Source organism: Stegastes partitus, unplaced genomic scaffold (genome assembly GCF_000690725.1).
Source record: "Stegastes partitus isolate 25-593 unplaced genomic scaffold, Stegastes_partitus-1.0.2 Scaffold1063, whole genome shotgun sequence".
In the NCBI taxonomy this organism is placed as follows: domain Eukaryota; kingdom Metazoa; phylum Chordata; class Actinopteri; family Pomacentridae; genus Stegastes; species Stegastes partitus.
The window spans coordinates 96,618-103,104 of record NW_007578794.1 but is presented as its reverse complement, the minus strand read 5'-3'; the positions used below and the strand labels follow the sequence as shown (position 1 = coordinate 103,104).

At 45.7% G+C, this 6,487-nt stretch overlaps 1 long non-coding RNA gene across 1 annotated transcript; it reads right to left on the bottom strand.

The window, feature by feature from the left end:
* Positions 1-331: 331 nt before the first annotated feature.
* Positions 332-1,245, bottom strand: LOC103367570 (uncharacterized). The gene is made up of 2 exons (XR_520731.1): positions 1,205-1,245; positions 332-751 (listed from the first exon to the last, which is right to left on the bottom strand). It is a non-coding gene; the product is annotated as an uncharacterized LOC103367570 (long non-coding RNA).
* Between the last annotated feature and the right edge of the window lie 5,242 nt (positions 1,246-6,487).

Genomic DNA, 6,487 nt, shown 5'->3' with positions numbered 1-6,487 from the left:
AAATACCCTTTCCCTGCACATTTAACACACTGACTTTGAGAACCTATTGTTCATTTACTATCTAAAATATCATAGACCTTGATAATGTTGCACTGTGATAGTGTTATAGGATGATCAATGTTATTCTCTTTGTATGTGAGTAGGCAGAATATCTCAGGTGTGCATACAATTATTTTTTGGCATTCCATCACCAGATGGAGACCCCTAATGCGGGCAGCAAAATGGCTGTTCAAGGTTGCTAATTTCTGTTGTAACCCTAGTAACTCTTTGTGACTTGTTGGGATAACACTGTGTCCTAATTCGTCTCAAGGAGTGAGGGGAGGTTAGCATATATTGAACAAAAGAAAATTTATTCCAGCAACATCAAAACAACGTGGAAACAGTTGTTGCTTTAAAACCTTCAATAATAGAAAAAAAAGTAAACAACAATAACAGAAATTGTCCTCTCACAGCGTATAGCTGTTCTTGTATTAAAGTTCAGTGAATCAAGTCAAAAGAGTTTAATCCACATCCAGGTCAGTCAAAGTTGATTTGTGTACATGTGTGTGCTACCCGGGTAGTGTGTGTGTAAAGAACTGTTACTGCGCGCGGTTCAGGCTCCTCTCCAGGTATGTGCACTTCTCCAGCAGGTGATGAGAGTGGAGGATTAACGTCCCCTTCAACTCCGCCACGCCTCTGACGGGAAACCTGGTTGAAACCGCTGATGATTCGACGCAGATCCAGCACTCAGCAGACCAAAAAAAAAACCAATCTGCATAGCAGAGCACCAATCATGAATTTCTGTACAGAATTATATCTCTTTTTCTTAAGTGTAACTAACAATACTGCTCACAAAACAATATGCAACTGTAGCATGAGATATTAAGACCTCAAGTCACCATTAGTGTGCCATTTTTTTAACAGTACTATAGGAATCATGTTACACAAATTAATTCTATTCTCCTCTCAATCATGTTTCTCTTTTACATTCACAAAATACATCTTTCCTTATTTCAAAATGAATTTAAACACACTTAACATATATAAGAACATTTACAATCAACTCCGATTGGTTTTATGGCATAACTATTTAACATCCCACGTTCATAAACTGAAAATGCACATCTATCTATTTGCCGCTAGCAACGTAGCATCGCGCGTCTCGATTAGCCGTTAGCGACTTAGCATCGTACGTCTATCCCTACAAGACAGCACAACAACTCACCGGAGTCTTCATTAATGGAAAAAAGAACAAAACATCCGCTCTGTCTGGGCACCTCCCTGGGAAACTCAGAAACACACAGTTCTGTAACTACGAAAAAATACAGTGCAGTCCTCCCACAAAGCATCGGCCATTCCTTTCTTGCTGTCTTCTTCCCAGAATGCCATGCACACAGGTCCAAAGTCCTTCCAGTCACATAAAGCGCCCTCCTCTTGTCACACAAAGAAATTACAATCATGCCTCCTTCATTAATTTACACAAAAAAAAAACGAACTGTTCAATATGAATTCAAATGAAATACATTAAATTAATCCACTGCATTTTTAAGGGGGTTACATCCACCCGCCCTTAATTGGCATGCGTCTCTGCATGACAACACACTTAAACATCAATAACTGGGCTTGTATAAGAGGAAGGTGAACGACTTGGTTTAATGGCCAAGTCAAGGGCTTCTGTGAAAACTTTGTCCAGACTGTGCAGTATAGAGTGCATGACCAGAGTCAAGGGGTGTCCAAGGCGTTGGTATGATAATCTGTCAGGCTCTCTTCTAGTTCTGGTTGGCCATCTGGCCTCCAGTTCTCCTTCATTCTGAACAGAACTGGTATCAGTCATTCCAATCTCCTCTCTGAAGTTGTCTCCTTTGCTCTCCCTCGTTGCTGTCTGATTTTCCAGTTCTTTGTTGTCAGTTTCCTTTTCAGGTTCTCCAGTGACTGGTTCATTAGGTACTGATAGACCCTCATCCACATTTAAGTGAGCAGGTATGTCTATTTCCTCCACAGGTAAATTTACATCATCGACAGGTAAGGGGTCGGCAGGCAAGTCAATATCCACCTCTGCTTCCACACATGGGACCTGGGATGTGATTGAGTGTTTCTCCTTTTCCTCTTGTTGGGGATGGAATTCTCTAGCACTCGGGTTAAGATTTGACCCTTCCAGGTTCACATCCAAGTTCAAGGGAGGCTTAATCTTTGTTCTGGGAATGGGAATGTCATGCACAACAGTGAATGATGGGTAGGTAACTTCACCTTGACTTTCTGATGAATAGAGCAATTCCACCTCTTCATCACTATCATGCAGATGTTCCACCTCCTCGACTTCAGGTACTGGATTTCTCTGAGAGGTTCTGGCAATTGTCTCCTTCCTGCTTTTCTGACAGATGTCATCGACTTGAGCTGGTTCTGAAGGTGCGAGGAACCCACAAGGTAAGAGCAAATCTCGATGTAAGGTCCTCTCAGGGCCTTCGGAGGTCAGTGGAGCCACCACATACACAGGGGAGTCGCAGATATGTTTCACCACCTTGTAGACCGTCTGACTCCACTTATCCGCAATCTTGTGTTTTCCTCGTATCCCGACATTTTTCACAAGGACACGGTCTCCAACTTGTAAAGTGGATTCTCTGACCTTCAAGTCGTACCTCTGTTTGTTGCGAAGAGCAGTCATGTCACTGTGCTCAACAGCCAGTCTGTAACTCTCCTCCAGTGTTTCCTGAAGCTTCTTCACATACTCACTGTGAGTGACTTTCCTCTGTCCTTCAGGATTTAATCCGAAAGCCACGTCAATTGGCAGATTTGGTTGTCTCCCATACATTAGTTGATATGGGGAGAATCCAGTGGTGTCATTTTTTGTGCAATTATAGGCGTGGACTAATGGCGGCACATGGTCACGCCACTTCACTTTATCCACTTCTTCAAGGGTTCCGAGCATCGCGAGCAGGGTCCGGTTGAAACGCTCTACCGGGTTGCCACGCGGATGGTAAGGCGTCGTCCTTGATTTCTTTATTTCCAGGAGGTCACAGAGGTTCTTGATGACAGCAGATTCAAAATTGCGGCCTTGGTCGCTATGTAAGCGCTCAGGTATGCCGTAGTGCACAAGGAAGTTACTCCATAGAGCTTTGGCTACCGTCTTCTCCTTCTGATCAGGAGTAGGTACTGCAACTGCATACTTTGTGAAGTGGTCAGTGATCACAAGTATGTTCTTCGTGCCATGACCATCTGGTTCCAAGGAGAGATAGTCCATGCACACCAACTCAAGTGGCCGGCTGGTCTTGATGTTGACAAGAGGGGCTGTTTTCTCTGCCCTTGCCTTACGTCGCAGACACCTTTCACATCTCCTGATTTTCTCCTCAACCTCTAAACTCATCCTTGGCCAATAGAACCGTGCACGCACCAGATCTACTGTCCTCTCATATCCCAAATGACCAACGTCATCATGGAGACTCATCAGCGCCATCTGTCTGTATTTCTTCGGGAGAACGAGCTGGAAGGTAGGTTGATCCTCACCTTTGCACTTCCTATACAGGACCTCATCACTCAATATCAGCCGGTCTTGAACTCTGAGCAGCAACTGCACGTCTCTTTCCTCTTTCTGCCGGAGACGATAAGTGAGACGCTTACCTGCTCTGACAATGTCCATCACTCTGCTGATTGCAGGATCACTTCTCTGCTCCACAGCCCAATCCTGCTGAGACAGTCTGGGAAGTGTAGTGGATCCAGGAAGCAGGTCAGCTTGAGCATATTCAGGGCAGATAGCACGTTCATCAATGGCTAGACACTCCACAATAGCAGGTAAGTGACCGCTTCCTTCCTCAGGTTCAGTGAATTTGTCCTGCTGATGTCTCTCACAGATGGCTTTGACAGCCGCTTTAGGAAAAGTTTCCTCATTTCCCTCCTTCAGAAATTTCGACATAAACTGCCGCACTCGTTCATTCTCAACTGCTGCGCTATCATCAACTTCTGCAGGTGTGTGTGGGCGTCTTGATAACCCATCAGCATCCTGGTTCTTCTTGCCAGCCCTGTATTTGATGTTGAAATTGAAGTTGGACAGGTCAGCAAGCCAGCGATGACCACAGGCATCTAGCTTTGCGGAGGTCAAGACGTACGTCAAAGGGTTATTGTCAGTTAGCACATCGAACTCCACTCCATAGAGGTAATCTGCGAATTTATCTGTGATTGCCCACTTGAGGCTCAGGAACTCAAGCTTGTGAGTGGGATATCTGCGCTCACAATTGGATAACCCTCGACTGGCATAAGCAATGACCTTCAGCTGACCATCTTGTTCCTGGTACAGCGCGGCTCCAAGTCCATGCAAGCTAGCATCTGTGTGGAGTATATATGGCTTCTTGGAGTCCGCAAACCCCAGGACAGGTGCTGTTGTCAACCGTTCAATGAGGGTTTTGAATGCCTCCTCACATGAGGGTGTCCATTTGTCGTTGAACGGTTTCTTTAGGTCGGCATTTACGAATGACCTTTGACCTTTTGCTGTGTTCTCATGTTTCTTTTTCTTTGCAGAGACATATCCAGCTGTCAGATCATTTAGAGGCTTTGCGATTTTGGAGTAGTCTCTGACAAACCTTCGATAGTAGCCTGTGAATCCGAGGAACGACTTCAACTCGGAGATGTTGTTCGGGCGGGGCCATGAGGTAAGTGCTGTGATCTTATCAGGGTCGGTCTCCACACCATTTTCTGACACTATGTGCCCAAGATATCGTACAGTCTTCCTGAAGAAATGACATTTCTCTGGTGACAATTTGAGACCGAAGTCTTTTAGTCTGTTTAACACTCTCAAAAGCCGCTCTTCGTGTTCTTCCAGGGTGTTGGAGAACACAATGAGATCGTCTAGGAATACCAGCACTTCTCTGTGATTGAGTGAGCCCATACACTTTTCCATAACTCTCTGGAAGGTGCTTGGAGCATTGGTCACTCCCTGTGGCATCCTATTAAATTCCCAAAAACCCATCGGTGTGACAAAGGCGGTCTTGTGCTTATCTTCTTCCTCCATCTCCACTTGATAATAGCCTGACTTTAAATCCATGACAGAAAACCACTTTGCTCCTGTCAAAGATGCAAACGCCTCCTCGATGTGTGGCAAAGCATAAGCATCTTTAATCGTCTGGCTGTTCAATTTTCTGTAATCCACACATAGGCGAATTTGTCCATTTTTCTTTTTCACAACGACAATTGGTGAAGCGAATGGACTCTCTGACTCCCTTATGATGTTTGCATCGTACAGCTCTTTCAGATGGAGACGAACCGCCTCGTAATCTGATGGATGGATGGGCCTTGCCCTCTGTTTGAAAGGCGTTGGGTCAGAAAGGCGGATCTTGTGCTTTATCGCTGTTGTGTGGCCATAGTCACAATCTCCTCTGGCAAAAACTTCAGGGATTGAATTCAACTTTCTGGTAATCCTGTCTTTCCATTCTTTTGACAACGGAGAATCAGTGAACTCAAACTTGATCAAGTTTTCAAGATCCACTTGACCAGCTGTGAAACACTGGGCCATAGTGTTGGTCTGATTGGAGGTTTGTACTTCTCCTTTAATGTTGTGGGTGGAAGTCAATGGAGAGATGGACAGTGGGATTGAAAGTTCAGCCAGAGTTCGACGGGCTGGGACTACAATGTCATGCGCGGACTCGTTCTTGAGGAGAATGGGGACTTTAAAGGAGGTCTGACGTGGACTCGCCATGATGTAACTGCAAGATATTAAGCCATCTGGCAGACTGACGTTGGTGGGGGGCTCCACCAGAAGAGGTGCACCATGAGTAGTGAAGACATGTCTGGCACGGCCATTTACTGCCATTTTCTTTCCAGCTGGAATGACAATGGTGCTCCTCGACTGCAATTTCACTCTGCCTACTCTCCCATCTTGTTGTGCCTTGCCCAAGTAGATGCTCTGCAGATGTCTGACAAGCGAAGCATACTCACAGTCTGATGAAATTGTTGTTCCTTCTTTGAAACCTTCATACAGGATATCGAGAGTGTTTGTGCCAATGAGAACTGGAACTTCGACACTTGTTCTGGAATCAGGGACAACTAGAGCCAGCGTCGTGACCACCACGGGCTCACCTGTGAAATGTTCTGGGAAAGCTATATCAACTTCAATGCAGCCAAGGTAAGGGACTAGCTGGCCTGCAGCTCCCTCTATATGTAAAAGGTCCTCTATGGGAATGANAATAGGAGGTGGAGGTGGTGGAGGAAGAAGCGGAAGGAGGTGAAGAGGAGGAAGAGGAGGAGGAGGAGGCGTGGTCACAGGAGACTGATGCAGATCCATGGTGGACAGAACCTGGAGTGGATCAGACTGTTGGAGCAGCAGCAGGAATCACAGCTGAGCTGTTTGAACGTTGTCAGGACGTTCCTGGAGAACTCTGGGTTGAGTCTGGAGGACGCTGACGGAAACATCTGCTGGTCGCTGCTTCACAGCTCTGCTCAGAGGTTCTGATCCAACACTGTCTGGGTTCTGCTTGAAACAGAGAAACTAATAACAGGTTAGTAAAAGCCAACCGGTGAGCTC